We start from the raw sequence: 20,365 nt of genomic DNA, 5'->3' as shown, positions 1-20,365 counted from the left end.
TGGACAAATTAGTGAAAAGACTTTTCATACTTTGGTCTTGAAAAGTACTATTCTACTATGGTCACATACCACAGATAAATCTTATTTTAAAAAGAAAAAGACCTAGACCATTTTGGTTGTATGCATAGTTTTAAGCCAACACAAGATAACACAATCGTTTTATTAAAAGTTAAAGAGAAATTTTATGAAATTGTCAACTAATTCTTTGCATATAAATATATAAACATTTGTGGTAATTCTTATAAACAGTTCTGACCAATTCCTTTCATGAAAAGCAGTGTGCTCTGTAGTAATTGCTAAGCAAACAGAAAGCTGTGTTGCAAAGTGGTTTTGTATAGCATATTGTAATTTGACACTTAAGTTGTGCCCTGCATTACCCTGTGTCATAATTGATGGCTAAAGAAAAGCACATGCTATGCTAATCATTTGTTAGAATAGCTTGTTAAATTGTGGTTGCCAATTTAAATAAACTACGGAATACTTGTCTGTATTTTAAGGTTTTGTAGCCTACAGTTTTAAACAGTGATTTTGAGGCTGTTTTTTAACTTTCTGTGGCATATGCACAGTTCTGCCTTTGCACACAAGGTCAGCATGTTTGCCAATTTAATAGTATATTATCAAGAACAAAATCAATGAGCTGAAGGTTTCACATAGTATCTCAAGGGACTTCTGTTTATATTTCACTGTACTGATCCTAAATTTTGTGTCCTTTTAAAAACATCAGGATTGATATTTTAATACATGATGTTTTAAGTTCTTAAAAGTACAAGGTTCCAGAATTAGAAGGCTAATTTAGTTATTAGTAGAAAGTAAGGGTGAACTTATATTTATCAAGCACAGTGACTGGACATAAAGCAGCTTATGTTAATATAGAAGTTATTAACTACAGAATGCCAATAAGAATTTTAGCACAGTAAAATGAGATTCAGGAGATAAGGTTACTGTGTATGATCAATTTGTGAGTTCTCATTTTTTTAATGTAGGAACTCAAACTTGTTTTGAGTCAGTTATATCAGATAAAGAGAGGAACCCAAACTTGGCTAATGTTGATTTACAATTGCGAGTAATAGACGTCTATCACCTGTAGTAAAAGAACTGAAGCATATGAAGGAATATGTGCATTTAGACATAAAAGAAATGTTACTTCTGTGGAGAAAAATGATTTAATGTGCAGAGAAGGGTTATTCATTTTTAAGAGATTAAAAATGACTTGAATATAATACCTTTAATTTGTAATAATGGTCTGACGGCTGCTTCCTGTCTAATGTAAACCTTTTGATCGGCATGTCCATTTTGATCTCTTCTGTCGTGTAGTGTATTGAATGGATAAAGGTATTATTTTCAGTTATTGTACATATCCTTAATTAAGCCAGTAAAGACATGCAGGCGGATTTAGTTCTCAACCACTTAATAGACAAATATGTATAAGGTTATTCTGTGGCCTACAATTGACCCCTTTGTGTGGAGGAATTCCCTGAAAACATTCAGGATTAAGTCACTCTGTTATATGAGAGGAGAGGTGGCACACATGCCTTACAGAAACAGATACTCTCACTTGATGGCATTATTTGGGAAGCCTAAGATTTGATAGTCCAATTTTGTTGTTGTTCCTTAACAACACCAAACACAGATGCAAGTTGAAATTTACAATATCCTCATTCTTACTGGATTTTTGGGGTCGGTTTTCTAGTGTATTTTATTTCCAATCCTAAATTGTGTAGAAATTAAATATTAGGAAAGTTTTGGATTTGATTGCTTACTATTATAAAAACACATAGAGCCTTAATGCAACTAATAATTTGTTCATAAATTTATAATACTCTGGTTCTTTAAGTCTAACTGAATTTAAGTAACTAAATGTGTACATTTGAGATGTAAATTCTTAATTTTTAAAATAATATTTTTAGTAGGCCAGTATACTGGTCTAGAAGGTATAGCAGGATTTCCTGCTAATTTAGGTCAGGCAACGTAAGACTTGCAAAGTCACATTCTCTCCTCTTTTGGAAAAGAGAATATATCCAACATGGAATATTCTGGATAATTATGAATATAAGTAAAAAATACTTTAAAAGATATGTTTTGGTGTAAAATGTGCTTTGCAGGTTTACTCATTTTTTTGACTTTTAAGTTTTGTTTCTCATGGCAGGTTATGGAAAGAAAAACAGTCAATGACCACAGAGTACAATAAAATGTCCTTAACACAGTTTGACTGGAGGTAGAGTAGCAGTAATATAAATCAGGCACCTTATTGAAGGGCTCTTGAGCATCCCCAGAGATATCAGCCTTATTTTCAGTTAAGTTGTGGGGTCGTCGGAATAGCTCACTGACCCGTGGAGAGGTGTCTCTTGGTCCAGGTCTCTTCCTCCCTGGTTGTGGGGTGTCGAAGGGAGTCTGCACACTCGTGGAGTAGTGCGCGTTTACACACGCACGGCCCAAGCCAAGGCTCGCTTGGCTGCTTACACGCAGCAGCCTCACTCTTTTCAAGTCCCGAGTTTTGCATAAATTGGTGTTAGGAACCTAGTTCCTAAAGAATCTAGAGAGATAAATAATGGATGTGTGGCAGCTCAGTTTAAGCCCGAATTTTCTTTCCTTAGTAGTTTTTGTTCTCAATCACCTTGATGAAACAATCTTGAAGCCGCTTCACTTTCAGTGGCATTTGGAATGAGTCCCTGACAGGCTGATTTTCCACCCCTGTTGTGATGCCGCTTTCTCTAGTTAATATTCCTGTGTAAGTGTCGCACAAAAGTAAACCCAAAGAGCCCGCCATGACATCGAGGCTGCTCCATTTACATTAATTATGCAGTCAGGGCGGTGAGAATTCGCTGTCAGCCGGAGGGGCGGGGGCACGCCCCTGCGGGGAGCAGGGAGACGGCCGGGCCGCGGGGCCTTCCGGCGCGGCCGCAGGAGGGGGAGCCGGGATCGCTCCGGCCGGCGGGCCGCTGCTCGGCGTTCGGAGAACAATGGGCGCGTCCCGGGAGCCGCGGGGTAGAGCGGCGCGGCGGCTCGGAGCCGCCCACTGCCCACGGCGGTCCCGGCTGCGCCCCACCGAGGTGGCCGCCCGGGCGGGCTGCAGCCTAGGAGGCCAGGGCGTCTTCTCCGGCTGCCTGCAGCCGGCCTTGTGCCTTGGGGTCAGCAGCCCGGGACTCAGCCCTGCTCCCGAGCTCGAGAGTCGGTGCCTTTCAAATCCAAACCTGAAACTTGGTTTGAGGCCTGGAGACCGTAGTGACTGATTTCCTTGATTGCAAGTATCTGGGCTGCTGCCTACTCAGGTATCTCAGAGGAGGACGGCAGAATCACCATATGACCATCTTTCACTGATAGGAAAAAATTTCGAACCAGCTGCAAAACAAGGACACCCTGGGAAAATGGTGGATAAGAAAAAAATTAACTCTCTAACGCCTCACCATAAATATGAAACATCATTCGGGAGGTTTCCCGCCGTAATTGGCTCTGAAACATCCTAACTTAATGGCTGTTTTTCGATGGGAGACTGAATTCCGTAGGGAATTCCATAGGGAATTTAATTGTACAAACATTTGTTGAGTACCTACTATGTCCTAGGTGATGGGAAATTATTACCTCATTACTGCTGTATGGAAACAATTTCAGAACTTTTAGATTATTGCCCTTTCCAGGGTTTAAATATGGATACCCTAGAAAAATTGCTCTTCTTGTCACCACTCTCTGCCCCTTTCCCCCACCCCCGCATCCATTTCCCTAGTGACTTGGCTTTAGTCAGGAAGCACTGGGGATGGTAGGGAGGATGAATGTGCTTTTTCTATTGTTTTTCCACTTTTAAAGAGTATCAGTAAAGATTATTGTACAGAATTTCTGCAGTGTTGTTTATGTGCCTCATTGTGTGGACTTAGAATTGTATGCTTTCAAGGAATGACTAGCCAAATATCCATGCCTGTAGAACAGCAGAACACTGAGGTTGGAAAACATTAAAAAAGGATGATTTGAAAAGCCTTGCCCCAGTTCTGGATTTGCAAAAACAATTCCATGGTCATATTTTGTAGTTTTCTTTAAAATAAAGGATTGCATGTGCAGAATTTCATGAGTAATCATGTCACATTCAGCCAGGAGCAACCACACTGAAAATTTTTCCAAAAGGAACTAGGCCATCCTTTCAGGGCCATGTGTAGTTGCCAGCCATGATGATATTTAGCTCTATTGCAGCCAAAGTCATAATTTCTGAAGAAATCAATGTAGTACCTTTATCACTTTCTTTATTTCTTTAAATAAATAGATAAGAAGTATTACTTTAAAAATGTTTAATGCTCTCTTCTGACATTTGTTCAGAAGAGACACTTGGACTTGTTCCAAAAATGAACTATTTTTGAAAACAAATGTCATTTCTCCCTTGGCCTATAAGGAAAAAGTTGATCCCTCTATATCGTACATATTTTTAAAGTCACTTCTAATTGCTTAAAACAGTACTGTGGATGATTTTTTCTCATCTTAAGTGGAAATGTATAAAGATTCAGTTTTCTAACATGAATGTTGAATCATGTGAAATTGCTGGTATCTGACCATTTTTGACAGTAAAAATGTCAGTTTCATGTGGTTCAATCAAATAGATAGAAAGTATTGATAACATATAAGTGAAATGAAAAAGCAGAAAAGAAAGCACTTAGATACAATCACTGTGTATAAATGTATGCATGTATAAAAGATTGCAATTTGATGTTTTACAAATAGAATCAAATGTTCATGGAGTTCTTTTTTCCCCCCATTATATTGTTTGAATTCACGATGGAACAAAAAAAGCTTGTTTTCTTTTAAGCCTCGGGAAAGAACATTTCTGTTCTTTAAAAACAGCAAAATTGAAAACATATACCAAACTTAGTGATCTATGGGCCCTTGGAATTTTAACTGTGTGTATCTTTGTATTATTATCTGTATATATTCTAAATATAAACATCCAAAATTTTGTTTTTTGACCCTGTTTCCATTCCACTTGAGTTAAGGTACTACTATTATATGCATTTCATCTTTAATTTTACCTGAATCTAATGGGAGCTTCCAAAATTAGACCTAGAAATCCAATCAGCATTTTAATTGGAACTGTATTTACCAGTATGGCTCAACTTTTTTTTCATCCACTCAGAACAATTTGTATCATAAAGTTATTTACATAATGGTTTGCTTTTGATGCTATCATCTGTGAGATTTTTACCTCTGAGATAAATTTCCACAAATAAGTTAATTTTAAAAATCAATGCAAAAGTGATAAATTATGAATACACTTATTTTAAAAATATTTAAATAAGATACAAAAAAAATCATATTCTTAGTATCATTAGCTTTGACATCACTGTATGGTGCCAGATTATAATGATATGAAGCTTATAATACTATTTCACGTTTTTATCCACTAAATAAAAACCTGCCCTGTGTTTTATTACAAAGTAGGTGGCCTGAAGGAAAAATATACGTATTCTTTCCTTTTGGTATAAAATATGCATTTGGGCTTCTCATTTCATCCCCAATCTGTGTTATTCCTTAAAAATGCAGAACTGCCTGAAGTCCTCTTTAATATTTAATTCAACAACTTTTTAATCTGTCATTATGCTGTGATGAAGTAAGCATCAAGTGTCGCTGAAAAAGATTAAATTATACTTGGAAATAGGAATTGAAATGATTTAGGGTTGGAGGCTGAATATTTGCTTTGCACAAGTAATAATAATAGTAGCTTGGGTGAAGAAGGGCTTTGGTTTGGCTTTAATGTCTTTGCCTTGCTGTGCTCCCCTGTGGCTCCCCCTGATTTACGCTGGCATTACTGAGCTTTATTTTATTTAAATGGAGGTAGAAAGTGGAAATTACTACACTACAATACATTAATTATGCCATACTCTTTCTTTGTACTGATTTTCCTTTTTTCTGTAAACATCATAAACAATGATGCAACCTACCCAATATGGATAGCATCTGTAAGCAATCCTGTAGTTCTTGTTAACAAGCTTATCTTAGAAAGGAAAGGCAGTAATAATTAATATCCATCTATGGAATAGTGAAAAGCAAAGGAACATTTATGCTTTCCCTTTCATAGGGGAGGATGTCCTGCATAAGAATTAGCTGTGATAGTATGTGTTAATATTTTAACCACTGCATTTTACTTCTTGCTTTTAAAATCTAGACTTTAATCTGTGGACTATTTTGTTCATAGGGACAAAGGGACAAACTTTTAGACTTCTAAGTGGCTCAAGAATGTTCAACAGGTGACAGATACTAACCTTTTTGGAGTACTTGGTCTCTGCATATGTTTAGATCTCTGTCATCTGGAAATCTGTTCCGTGGTCTCTGGCTACATGGGCATATTTTTAATTAGTTCTGTAGCTCTGCCTACACGAGGCCAAAGCAATCAGTTAATTTAGCGGAGAAAACTAATTGAGAAATTATTTGATCAAGTGCACAGAAAGACCCCGTGTGGTTGTTTGAAAGAATGATGCATTTCATTTTTACTGTTATCCATGTGTATTGGTGGCTTATATGTGTACTCTGGCTCATCATTTGTAGTGAATGTCTTGAAAACATACCTTCACTTGTCATGATTTGGCACGATGATGGTCCTTCTCAAAATAAGCCTGGAGATAGACTAAAATTTTGATGCACAGCACACCTGTTGGAATATGATCAGAGCTGTATTCACTTCTAGGAATTTGGTGTGTCTGTAATGCAGATTTCTACTTCTCTGGCATCATGTCCTATCATGCGACAACAAAAAAAAAGAAAAGACCTCGTCCTTCCTTTTTTTGAAACATTCTAAGTGAGAATGTAAACTTATTGCAGTAAATTCAGTGTTATCTATTATCTCTGCAGAAGTTTTAAAAATAAAACTGGCAAAATTTTTTTTTAATTTATTTTTTGGCTGCATTGGGTCTTCGTTGCTGTGCGCATGCTTTCTCTAGTTGTGGCGAGCGGGGGCTACTCTTTGTTGCGGTGCGCAGGCTTCTCATTGCGGTGGCTTCTCTTGTTGCGAAGCACGGGCTCTAGGCGTGTGGGCTTAAGTATTTGCGGTGCGTGGGCTTAGTAGTTGTGGCTCGCAGGCTCTAGAGCGCAGGCTCAGTAGTTGTGGCACACGGGCTTAGTTGCTCCACGGCATTTGGGATCTTCCTGGACCAGGGCTCTAACCTGTGTCCCCTGAATTGGTAGGTGGATTCTTAACGATTGTGCCACCAGGGAAGTCCCTTGGCAAAGTGTTTTTAAGATTACAAAGTTTTAGGTACCCTTTTATTTGTTACCCTTTCATTCTTCTATCACTATGGCTGCATAAGTTGCACTAAGACTAAAACACCTGGAAAAAGTACCAAAGGCATTTTGAAAAGGATATATTAATTTTTTTCAGAAACGATTTTTTGTTGGTAGCTTGAGTTAATTTTATGCCCTGCCTAGTGAACTCCCTCAGTATTTAGCTCCCTACTTTATCAGTGAATACCTGAGGTGTGGAGGGTGGAACAATTGTGTGAGTATCATTACACCCCTTTCATTATCATTAGATATTTGAAATTAATGTTCTGTTGTTTTTGATAGTAAATTACCTCTTACAGTGCATAAATACATATGTAGAGGATTAGGTTCACAGATTATTTACGATTTAGTGTTTTGATCTAGGATAACATTTTAAAATAGTTTTTTAACAATTGATTAATGTTTGCCTACATAATGCTGTTCCTATTAAGATATGCATTTGTCAACATGTGCCTTTTTGCTCTAGCACAAGACTAGTTGCCTTTCTGAAACCTAGTATGCTTGTAGGGTAAAGTAAATGCATGTCTTTGTAGAAGAATAAATAAAAAGAGCAACCTGAGTCAATAAGCGGGTTCAATTCATGCCTACAGCCATGGCGGACAGCTCATTTTGTAGATGTGGGTGTTTTGTTTACATTTATAATGCAGCTTTATTTAATGCTGACAGATATAGCTTGTGGCAAATGATAGTCAGAATGTATGAGCAGTCATAATGCTTCTGTCTTCTCATAGTGTGCTGCTGAAAATAAGCAGTTCACCTCTGTTTTTATTGAGGAAAGGATATGAGACAGCTATAGCTTCGTGAGGCTATTTATTGAGTTGTTTTACTAGCTGTGAACATGCCGCTTTATAGCAGTTGTGAAAATGGACTTTGCTAGTGTGTGGGAAAGGAAATAACATTGCAGTATACAAGGGTAGTAAAAAATCTCTATAAATAATTTTTCAGACTGAGGAATATTCTCATTTAAACAGGCAGAATGGGTTGTGATTTTGGCTAGGTGTCAGTTTCCCCAAAAAAGTCACTAGGTTGGAATTAATCATATAACTTAGAGGAAAATTTTGATTCTCTAAAATTTAATTAGGGTGGAGCTTAGGAAAAGTTGCTCACATACCTACCGGGATTTAGCACAGCATTGTGGTGACCTTTGGGGCTTAAGGATCTATATTAACCATCTTAGGGGTAAAAATTATAAAATGTACAGTAGGCTGCATGTATGTGTGATAAGACATACCTGTACCTGTAAGCTAACAATATGTTAATACTATGTTATTTAAGAATGTACGCCTGACACAGAGAAACCTATATTCATATATTGTTTATACTGTAATAGAGAATTCAGATGTGTAAGTAGCACACAAACGATGGAAAATTCTTTAAATATTTGTATTTTGACTCTAAAGATTTATTATTCAAAATAACTAAGGGAAAGTGACAAAGTAACCACAGAATTTGAATTTGCATTATTTCTTTCATCCCTGGGAAATTATAGGCACTCACTACACCTGGAGCTTTTTACTCTCCAACCGTTTTGGTTTTTACACTAGTTTCTTTTTTCCTCCACTAAATCTGCCCAGGTCTGCTAAAGCTTTTTTTTTTTTTTTTTTTTAATTAATTAATTAATTAATTTATGGCTGTGTTGGGTCTTCGTTTCTGTGCGAGGGCTTTCTCTAGTTGTGGCAAGTGGGGGCCACTCTTTATCGCGGTGCGCGGGCCTCTCACTATCGCGGCCTCTCTTGTTGCGGAGCACAGGCTCCAGACGCGCAGGCTCAGTAATTGTGGCTCACGGGCCTAGTTGCTCCGCGGCATGTGGGATCTTCCGGGACCAGGGCTCGAACCTGTGTCCCCTGCATTGGCAGGCAGATTCTCAACCACTGTGCCACCAGGGAAGCCCTGCTAAAGCTTTCTGATGCACAGTTATTTGTTGGCTACTGTAATTGTGATGGATATAATACTTTTTATTCTTAAACATAAAACAGAGCATACATATTTGAAAGTTTTATTACTTTCCTGTTTTTATTCAAATGTTCATCATACAGTAGTGAGAAGGTACACAAATAATATTTTCATGCATGCAAAATAATTTAGAAAGCAGTGTGAATCTCAGCAGGTGTTTCTTCCATGTCTGTGCTCAAATTTCTAGGGAACACTGAATATTAAATTGAAATAACTTCCCTTGATATTATGCAGCTAAAGTTCAGTTTAATTCTCAGATAAGGTTTTCTTGGACGCATATCATTTTCTTCTCAAGTAAATAAAAATCAGACTATTTAGATTTTAGTACTTGCTACTTTACAAAGTAAATCAAAATGTTGCAAAGTACTTACTTATTTCTTTTCCTTAGTGCTTTTATTAAGGCATTTGTGTTACCACTAAATATATGGATTATAGGGATGCGTAAAAATGTTCTTATTTCCTTCTCCACTGGCTGATGAAATGGGTTAATCTCTCTATAGAGCTATTTCCTTAATTCACCACCTGTTTTCAAATCCCTAGTAACTGACAAGGTAAGTGAAGAGGTTCCTCTGCGTGTGCCTTGTATACCTATTTCACAGAGAGAGAAACCTAGAATTAAAAAATTAAAAAGTCTTGAATTTTTTTTTTTAAGGGAAGTTGTTGCATATTACTAAAAAGCTGCCATATTTAAATTATCATTCAGCAACCCAATTATTTCACCAACCAGGCCTCCTTTCAATGGAAGTTTTCAACTCAAAAGGGCATACATCTATATAAAGTACAATTTATTACCTTTTTAAATGCCCATTTCCTTCCCAGCATATTTTAAGAATATGATAGACATGTAACTAATGCAAATTTTATATATTTTTGATTTAGAAACAAAGGAATTGATTTTATACTTAGAAAAGCAAATGTGGGCTTGGCTATTATGATTAGAATGTCTCAACTATATATAAGTAATCATTTATTGTTTAAATACAGAAGAGGCTGTAACAAAATGCTGTCAAGAGCCATCACACTCATTAACCTGCAAGCTAATTAGCCTCCTCCTGCCTGATTGCTGACAAGTTCTTCAGTCTGAACCCATTGCTGTTGTGTCAGCAGAGAAGCACAGAGTGAGGTAGAGGAGGTCTCCATTAGATGTTTGTGAACAAAGTCTCTGCATTAAAGGTTTGTTTTTTACACTCTAACAAATGTTAAAGCATTCATATCCCCAGCTATAATTAAATTGGCAACTCTTAATTACTGTAATTAGTATATTAACTGTTTCCTTTCCTGTTCATTTATAATTGATTTCAAGAGATTACATTGTAATTTAATGTGATTTTTAAAATTTAATCATTGTTTAAAAGGTTTCAGTAGTTAAACGTATATCTAATTGCTATTGAATATTTGAGATAATATGCATAAAATCACTGAAATGCAGTGTCATGTCAAAACCAGTACATATGGGCTTTATATTCATATGTCCTTTTTTTCTGTGCAAACATGACATTCATTCCCCATTAGACTTTTTCCCCCCGGTAGGCTAACATTTCTAAACTAGGTTGCAAATTATTATTGGAATGATAGAACATTTTGCAAATGCATCTTAAAATATGAATTCATTAATTCGTGGAGAACTAATTCATTTAGAATAGCTTCTTGAGAGCAAAAAACATTCATAAGTTATTTTGCTTATTATATCATCCAATCAAACTCAAGACTTTATGGAGAGTACCAGAAAAAATAGAGTACGTTTTGGAATGGTAAGTGACCTAAGTATGAATTGATGAAGTCTTTTCTAGATTTTCAGAATTATCACTATTACTGCTTTCTGGCAAATGTTACTTACAATTTTGGTTTAAAATATTTGAATCGTCTTCAACAAATTAGTTAGAGGTCTAAACCATTCTGAAATGCCATATATACCAGCAAAATGTATTCACATGTCTAAAAGACCACATACTGAGATTTACTATACTTCTAGTTTATGCAGGGAAAACTGCTGTTTGAGGTAACTGATTTAAAAGTACTGGATGGAAGTAAGAAACAGCATCAAAGTTTATGGGAGCTTTCCGTACAAGTGTATATTTATTCTGTACCGGACATGGGCAGAATTATCATTTGCATAGCATCCTGTAAAGACCTTAAACTACATGATTATATATTTACCACTAGCTGGCTTTAACAAGCCCTAATTCAAGATTGGCTGTTTTAAATATATGTATTTTATTTAATCATTTTTATAATAATTAAAATATTAATGTGACTTATTTAAATTATCATTCACTTACAGACAGCATTCCTTTTATGAAGAACTACCCAATGCACTACAGAAATGCACCCTACTTTAATGAGTACAGCTTTTTAAATACAGTGGTTTTTATGTAAGAATTGTAACTTGAGCCTCAAGTCAACTGTGTGAAGGAATAGATGCCGAGGCTCTTTCTTGCACTATAGTTCTGTGGACTGGTGGTCTCTTGGCTAGGAAAGAGACTTGAGGTCCTGAGGCAGTGTTTTGCATTTTTAGAATAAAATTTATCAGTTGGGAGCTACCGTTCTCACCAATATAGACAGCCTCCCAGTATGGACACCCTCACCAGTATGGACACCCTCCCACTACCCATTCCCTGCCTCTACTTCCACTTCTCTAGCACAGCCTGATTCTGAGAGAAGAGCAAGATTTTCTCCCAGGAACTTTTATAATCTCCTTTAGAATGTGATGCAAGTTAAATTTCAGAGAATTTAGTGTAATAATGATTCAAATTTGCTTTACAGAGGAAATAAAATGAGTTCAACGGCCTTTTGAATTTTAGGGCTCATTTCAGAATCTTTGGACCAATTGTTATAGTTTATAATCATACTATCAGAGAGTCCTAACTAAATGCTGAACCTGTCGAGGGAAGGGCATCTATAGAACGTCTAGCTGACTCCTCTCATTTCATAGATAGGGAAATGAGACTCAGGGGAGGCAACTTGCCCAAGGCCAACAACCAAATAGTACAGCACATACGAGATGAGGATGCACATCCTTGGCTTCTAGTCTAGTGCTCAAGCTTCATAAATGTGAGTTGTAGTGGATTGATTTAGTACTTCTTCTGGGTGTCTAAGATTATTTGTATCATAGTTATTTTATTTTGAATGTTAAAGTTGTTTAAAGTATATGAGTACAATTTTATTGTTTAAAGTAAATGCCCAAATTCATGTAAAACAGTCTTTTAAAATAATACACAAGTACTAAAATAGAAATGGCTGAATTCAGGACTGATTTGGTACCAAAAACAAACAAACAAAAAACCCCCACCCCAGTTTGACATCAGGGGGTGTTTTTCTCCAGTAAGTTATTTAATAAAAGAAACTTCTGTGGTATTGAAAGGAATGTTGCTAAAGTGCTGGTTTCAATAAGTGCCTCTAAAGAAGCTAAATTGTTTTCCAAAAAACGTATGCGATGACAGCCCTTTATATCATATGCCTAGTTTATTTTTTCCCTTATTGTATATATCACAGTCTTTAGAGAGAGAGAGAGAGAGCTAGAGAGGGAGAGCTGGCGGCGGGGGTGGGGGGGTGGTGGAATGGCGAGCAGTCTGTGTGTGTGTGATATTGCCAGAGGGTACATGAAGAGAGAGGAGCAGAGCACAAATCACAGAGCTTCAAAATACCATTGGCAGTGTCTTACAGCTTTTTGGTCACCTGGTGACCATCTCAGTGCCTCACTGCCAGAATGTAGTACTAGACTCTCCACTTTGCAGTTTCTACAAAGTTAGGATTAGAACAAGGAGACTTTAAAAAAGGTAACATGCCCAAACACTTCATATGAAAATAAATTATTTGATTTTTTGATACACCTTAAATGACAAATATAATATTTTTCTATTAAATATATCTATATATGTGCTTGTGTAGAAGTAATTGAGAATTGAGGGCATTGTCTTCTGTAAAATGGTGGTGGTATTGGTTTGGCACCTCTGTGTATGTAACTGTTAAAGAGTAAAGCCCCCAAAAGTATTTTCTTGATATTAGCTTTCATTTATAAACCAGAATAATTCTGAATGCTTCTAGTAATGGGAGATAACCCAAGGCAAATTTAATTTTAGATTGGGCTTTTGCTTAATGTATTATTCATAGTATTGTATCATCAGTTAAGCATACCCCTGACAATAAACTTAAAACTTAACTTTAACAGTAATATCCACCCTAATATGGGTGAGTCAGATAGTGACCTGACATGATTTATTTTGCCTACTTATTGTAGATAATTTCTTAATAATGGTGGGATGGAGTTATTTGCTGTTTTTCTCTTAACCCCCCCCCCTTTTTTTTTAACACTTCACCATTTTTGCTGCATGACCTGGTTTTGCATTTTTCTGATTCTCTGTTCATCTAATTAGTATGTTCTAAAAAGACCTGGACCACTTATTGTACAGAGATGTAGCCTGTGGGTATTTAATAAGGAGCTTTCAGTGGTACATTTGCATCTTTTGCTTGGGGTCTGAATAGTGAATTACCTTTAAGATCATTAGAAGCACTGTTGTATTGTTAAAATCAAGCCACAATATTCTAATGACAGTTTAAAACTTCAGGCTTCCTACATAACCCAGGTGACCCCAGCATAATTGTATGTAGTGCAGAAGACCCCAGGATAAACTGACGATGGTTCAGCTCACCCACAGTGTAGCCTTTATATGCAGGTAGCTTTATACCCAAACAAACCAAATAGAGATGTAGCAAAAACAAATGTCTTATTCTAGTTATGTACACTCAACTGTGTGTGTGTGTGTGTATATATATATATATATATATATATATATATATATATATATATATATATATATATAATGATATATTTTAACATCATAATACTAGTCCTCCAAATATGACTTGATACTTTTTAAAAAGAGACACAGCTCCTAAGCAATGTGCAGAATATGGAATGTATTTTATCAGATAACTGATCTTTTAAAAATGTAATTCCTAGAAAACTAAATGCTTAAAAGTGGAGTGTTTTGTCAGGTTCTTCCCATAGACCAAGAACTAAATAGGGAGATACTTTGTTGTTCAAGGATTAAATTATAATTTATTCTTTCTCTAACCAAATATTAAGAGAGCTATTATTAGATACCAGGTGAGAGTCCTTAAATCTTTTCTAAAAGGCAGCTTAAAATATTTTTTAAAGCTTATGTATTTTTGTTAGTTTTGTGTGTGTGTGTCATTATTATAGAATTGTAGAATTTTAAAGCTGGGAGAAAATTTAATTTAGCACCTTTTTTGGTTGTTAATATTTTCACTAGTTCTCTGATCTCAAACTGATGTGCTGTTTACCTGCTACCACCAATAATGCCAGGGAGTTTGAAGATAGCTGGTAACAAAACTGACTTAAATAAAGAAAAAGATAGTGATAAATTTCATGTTCTTAAATAAATGCTTTTACTTAGAGGGTATTTATAAATTCATTATCTGGCATTTAATCTTATCTGAGCTTCTTGACTGCATATGAAAACTAAATGAATATAGATATTTTGTACAACTAAATTTAGTAGATAACATATGTTAATTGATTTAAAATTTAGCAATTGTACTTCAAAACTGCATTTCTGAAATAGCTGTTTCTTAATGGAATCTGAAGTTACTTAGTTGTGATCAATAATTTCTACTGAACAGCTGTATATGAGTTTTAGCACAGTGCTGTGCATATAATGGGTAGTTACTAGAAGTTTGTAGAATGAAAACATGCATGAATGAAAGAGTATAAAGGAAAAGACTATATATCTGGTACATAATGGGGCGCCTATGTACCGATAGTTAGTTGAGCCAATTAACAAGCTAGTTACGTTTTCCAGAGGGTCTCACTTCCAATAACAGTTTCAAATTTTTAAAAATAATAACCGGGCAGTAATTAACTTGAGTTCACCTGGTAGACTGTCTATAATGTGTTTATTTTGTTTATCTCATCCTTTCGCACTCTTTTCTTGTTACCAATTTACTACTCAGAGTTCTCCAGATCAACTGTGAAAAGTGGCTACCTGATCTGACAGGATCCTTGTTTGGTCCATGACATCTGATGTTGTCTTTTCTTTGCCCTTCTTTTAATTGTGTCACCTTCGTTGTTAGAGAAACCCAAATCTTCCATTTCTTGAAGAAGCTGCTTTATTTCTATCTTTTAGATCTATTGTGGAAATAAAACAGAACTTGTATTTTTTAAAATAAATTATTATTTCTTATATGGAGAGAGGTTAATGGTGAGGCAAATGATTATGCAAAGATGTTCACTATGAAGACCTAAACTGAAAAATAAAATCAGAGTAAAATTTTAGTTAAAACTGGATCTAGCTTGCATGCATATTCAAAAACATCATATAAGGTTTAACGTATTTATGATCAGAGCATTGACCAATGATGTTCTGTTCAGTAGTTTTGCAGGATTTTCTCTTCTAAGAAGAATTTGTTGTATTCACATTATTGTTTCCTTTGGGATCCCAGACAATGACTCTGTAGTCTGATTCATTAATATTGGTTGTCTTCAGCAGAGAGTATCCAGATTTGACCTGCCAAGTATTAAATTTTTAATGTATTACTAGTTCTTTCACAGAGTAAGGCTTGTCTTTGTTCTTTGTATTTTTGTACCAGTACAGCTTGAATCAGATAGAGACTTAATTTCTAGTATCACTAAATACGCCTCATTTTCAAAATACATATACAACACACATGTACAGCTATAAAAATGTTTATTGATGAAACATACTTCAATATGAATAGCTACCTTTTAAAATATTTGAAATTATGCATTTCCAAATTTATTTTGAAAAGTGCCAGGGGGTGCTACGTGCTATGTACAATAAGTTAATTATTATGCTATTAACATTGATGATGCTGAATGTGTATTAGTTAATGTGTTAATGACGTGTTAATTACTGTACATGTTGTGGAGACCCTTCAGGCTTGTTCTATGATGCAACATGTCAACTTGAACCAGACCAAGTAATCTGCGACGCAGACTATAACTCTTAAAAATAACACTTGTAAACATAAATTATAAATTAAATTATGCTTTTTATTATCCTTTTTCTTTCTGGTAGAATGAATAAGTAATTCTTCTGCTATCTGCACCTGTTAGAACCTAATACTGTCAGACTCTGTTTTCCCCAAGAGGATTGGAAGAGATTTGTTATGCAATAACTTCCGCTTTGTTTACTCTCTGGCATTTAGTGTATATTTTATATAGATTCATGTGTTTTGCAACCTGAAAGATCCTTCTTTTTTTGTTTACCAGATTAATTTGTAATGGAAGACACTCAGTCTTTGTGCAAGCAGGTAAAAAGGGGCCTTGTTCGATTACCACCACTAGTTGATATTAAACTAATCTGTCGATATATGTACTTGTGATTCAGTCTATGGCCCTTCAAGCTTGTTGGCCAAATAGTTGAAACCTCAGGAGATCAGTCATAAATAACTGAATGCCACTTTCTTTTTCTATTAAAAGAGCCCAGAATTTGCTGCTATTTGAAAACATGGAATAATACATTTGGTTTTTGCATAAATACTGCTTGAAAATGTCAAATATTCAAATTTCATTACTTCAACTTTTAAATTAATTGTTGCTCACTTCTTCCTATTTGTCAACATTTTTGGAAAATATACCTGATGATAATCTTTAAGAGACTAATTTGGAGAAATACAATAAAATTGTAGAAATATAATAAAATTTACGTTATTCATAAAATATTATTTATTTTTATCCCTCCAAAATCATTTGTCTCATATTAAACAAACCACATTTGTGAAGAATAACTCACAAATGAACTAAGAGTCTTGTAGTGAGGATGTTTTTTAAATGACCCAGAACCAACTCTTAAAAATACAAAAATAAAATAAAGATGAATGTTCCTTTTAGGCAGTTACTCTATCTTTTAGGTTCTGTTAACATAATATGTACAAAAGGTGGTGAAGAGTTCAGGCTGTAAAGCTAGACTATCCAGGGTCAAATTCTGGCTCTTTCACTGTCTAGCTGTGTGACTGTGAGCATGGCCTCAGTTTCATGATAATAAAAGTGGGCATAATAATAGTACTTACTTCTTAGGATTGTTAAGATGATTAAATGAGTGAATACAAGTAGAGCACTTTGAGCCAGCTCTGGCACATAGGAAACACTCAATAAATGTGAGGTCTTATTAACCTACCTTTAATATTCTACTGAAAATTATTTGGAAGCATTTAATTGCCACAAGCTCTCTGAATTCCCTGGGACCCATTATGAATGTGAGTTTTTGGTTTTCAGTCATTATAGTCTCGTACCCTATCACAGAGAAACATCTTATTTTTAATGACGATTTTATTACTCCAGTGTTGTGTACATACACCTGGAGTCATCCCAGGTTTTTCCGTTCATCTAATCTTGTTTGATTTCCTATAGCACAGCTCTTGTTGAGATTTGTATTGGCATAGAAGGGTATTCTGACCAGGACTTTGGTCTCCCTTGCAAATATTTGTGTCTCTCTTGTTTACAGCCCTGATGTCCTCTTGTAATACCCATGCAAAAGGGATTCTAATAAATCTTGTGCTCAGCATTACACATTGTTTGTTTTAGCTGCCTTCCACTTCATGCTTCCTCCTTTAAGAGCGAGCCATTACGAAAGGTTAGATTCACAGTTAGCAGGCTTTAGCTCTCCCTTTTGAATCAGTGAGGTTGCCGTTTTATTGCTCTCCGACTTACACTTCAGTGATGAGAGTAAACTAGCATCAGATTAAAGGTCAGCAAATCCCATCAAAGAGAGGAATATTAGGGGCAGAGATAGTTGGAGAGGCAGCACACCACTGGGTATTGACAGGGTGATTCCAGGGTATCAGTCAGCAGAATTATAGCTGCCCAGAGAGTCAGTACAGCTTTAATGAGCCTGTGTGAAGAGGAAGAGGGTGGATTTATGTAGTTCCTCATAATTTTCTGTAGAGACTGTTATTGCAGACATTCTGTGGAGTGTTTTGGTCTTTCATTTAATTCAAAGGTCCTGGCGCTTATCCATCCTCTAAATTCCTTTTTGTTAGCTCAAATCAAAGTTGACATTTCCATGGTTTACCACCTAAAACATCCAGTTCAAAATCAGGTTTCTTTTACCAATTTTGAAATCGGTATACTGTTAATAAAAATCTACAATCATATTTATATTAATCCATACGTATTTCCTCTTCAGAAAAGTGGGTTGAATAATGAACATTTTTTTTCATAAGTAGGCAATGGGGGAAAATGTACATTTACACATTGCCCCCTAAGCAACTGGGGGGAAAAACTGATTGTAATTATGATATGGTGCTTTTCCAAAGGATCCTAATGTTCATTCTCCTTAAATTGACTTTCCTAATTAATTGTTTCTATGCCCATTTGCGTATGCCCCATCTCACTCTTTCTGCCCCCAATACCCCTAAACTGGAAAAAAAAAATTTTTAATCTCTGGAGGGGAAATGTTTTTAATTGTTCTAATGAGCAATGCTACATTTAATTGCTGTAATTTTCAGTCCACCTTGATTTTGATGTCTTTGTAGTGAATGTGTGACGCATTAATTTCTTATTAGAGGGGGATTAAATCTCTGTAGTATCAAAATCTAGAATATGCTTTGGGAAGTCAAGTGTTTATGAAAAACGTCTGGATATCTTTGCTATAGGTTATTTGCTTAAAGAGTTGATATAGATAGATTTTTTTTTTTCTAGCTAAGCTTTTATTTACAGGTCACTAGGAAATAGATGGTTTGTGAGAAAATTATCAATAAATTTGCACTATAATGTTTTGTTTTATGAGCCAAGCCAGCCACTTTTTTGTAATTTGTATTTAAGAATATTCCTTTTTGATTATTTATAAGTAAAGGAATGCATTATTAACATAGAGGTCTTGTTTGTGTGATTTGCTGCTTGGAAAATGCTTTCAAGCTTCTCTGCCATTGTCCTCTGTATGCCATGTGGGTGGTCGTGCTTTTCAGACACTTACATGGTTTTTAATGGAATAGGGTGATGGATGTGATACGACCATGAGAAGCACAAATATCCTTTTCAAAGTCCACCGTTGACTGAAACATCTATAGTATTTATAGCAAAATGTAAACTCCTTAAGAGAGATGCAATCAGATGACTATTGCGTGAAAATATAGAAGCCTTCTTCAGTCATTAGTAGATGCTGTATTTATATTAAAGAGCTAGCACACTTAAAAGTAAAATCATGTGGAAAGTGTAGTAAAGTTCATGTTTCCTATAATCATGCCATGCTTCCCGAAGCCCTTTCAATAAAACTGAGTCTGTGTCCTTTATAACAATACAGATAAAACTTTATGCTGTGCTGTTACATTGGAATGTACTGAGGATACGTCAGTGACCTCCATGCCGTATTTACTAGTATGCTATTTTGAGCAGTGCCTGTGCATCAGGATAATTTGGTATTACAAAAACAATAAAGTGGACATTCCTTTCTGCAGAAGAAAAAAGGGAACCAGTGGATATTTGCTATTCATAATGAAGTCAACTGACTGTAATTTATATACTCACTTTTGAACATTTTAGAGAAAAGGGAAAGAAGATGGCTGCAGCAGAGGCAAAGGAAATGAATACAAAGATAAGCATGAGATTAATTATCTGATAGAGGCAGGGTTCTTACTGCCATGAGGTATATATGAATGATGTTTACTGATCACCTTAAAGTACATGACTAAGTATTGTATATATTTTTAAATTCAACAGGGGTCTATTATTTTCATTTGAAAAAAAATTATGAATGAAAAAAGGACCATTTTTCTGAAATGGCACACATTTTTCTCCACAGTGGTAGTTTCTGACCCAAATTTTTGTATCATATGTAGATTATATGTATTGTTTTTAAAAATACCACGTATTTAATCTGTGAAATATTTGATTAAAGATTTCCAAAATACTAATTGAGAAGATGCCTAACTTTGGTCTAATTTTAGCAAAACACTGTGTAGCCAGTTACAACATGGTAATGAGTACATTCGCAGGAAGAAGAGAGTCCTTATTTCAGAACAAATAAACACCATTTACTTTCCATGTGGTCTTCTGGACATGGCCATTCTCTGGATTTCTGAGCTTATTTGAAGCATGTGGTCAGAGACCACTAATAATGAGCAGCTATCATGAGTGTTTCATCATCAGTATGTATCAAAGTGCTATTCTACTGCTGGAAGT

The 20,365-nt window shown here is 35.5% G+C and overlaps 1 protein-coding gene across 6 annotated transcripts in view; it reads left to right on the top strand.

Annotated features, from left to right (window-relative positions):
• PBX3 (PBX homeobox 3) overlaps window positions 1–20,365 on the top strand; it is a 224,580-nt gene that overhangs the window by 128,097 nt on the left and 76,118 nt on the right. Inside the window, exon 3 of one of the 6 annotated variants that reach the window (XM_082467809.1) lies at window positions 10,189–10,377. The exons of 4 other annotated variants lie outside the window; for them this stretch is intronic. The gene's annotated coding sequence lies outside the window, so the exon portion shown is untranslated. Of the gene's footprint in view, window positions 1–10,188; window positions 10,378–19,517 lie in introns of those variants that run through there. One more of the 6 variants, XM_082467810.1, reaches the window with a different exon arrangement.

This window comes from Balaenoptera physalus (genome assembly GCF_965194825.1).
Source record: "Balaenoptera physalus genome assembly, chromosome: 7".
In the NCBI taxonomy this organism is placed as follows: Eukaryota; Metazoa; Chordata; class Mammalia; order Artiodactyla; family Balaenopteridae; genus Balaenoptera; species Balaenoptera physalus.
The sequence above is the reverse complement of the archived record's forward strand: the minus strand, read 5'-3'. Positions and strand labels throughout refer to the sequence as shown.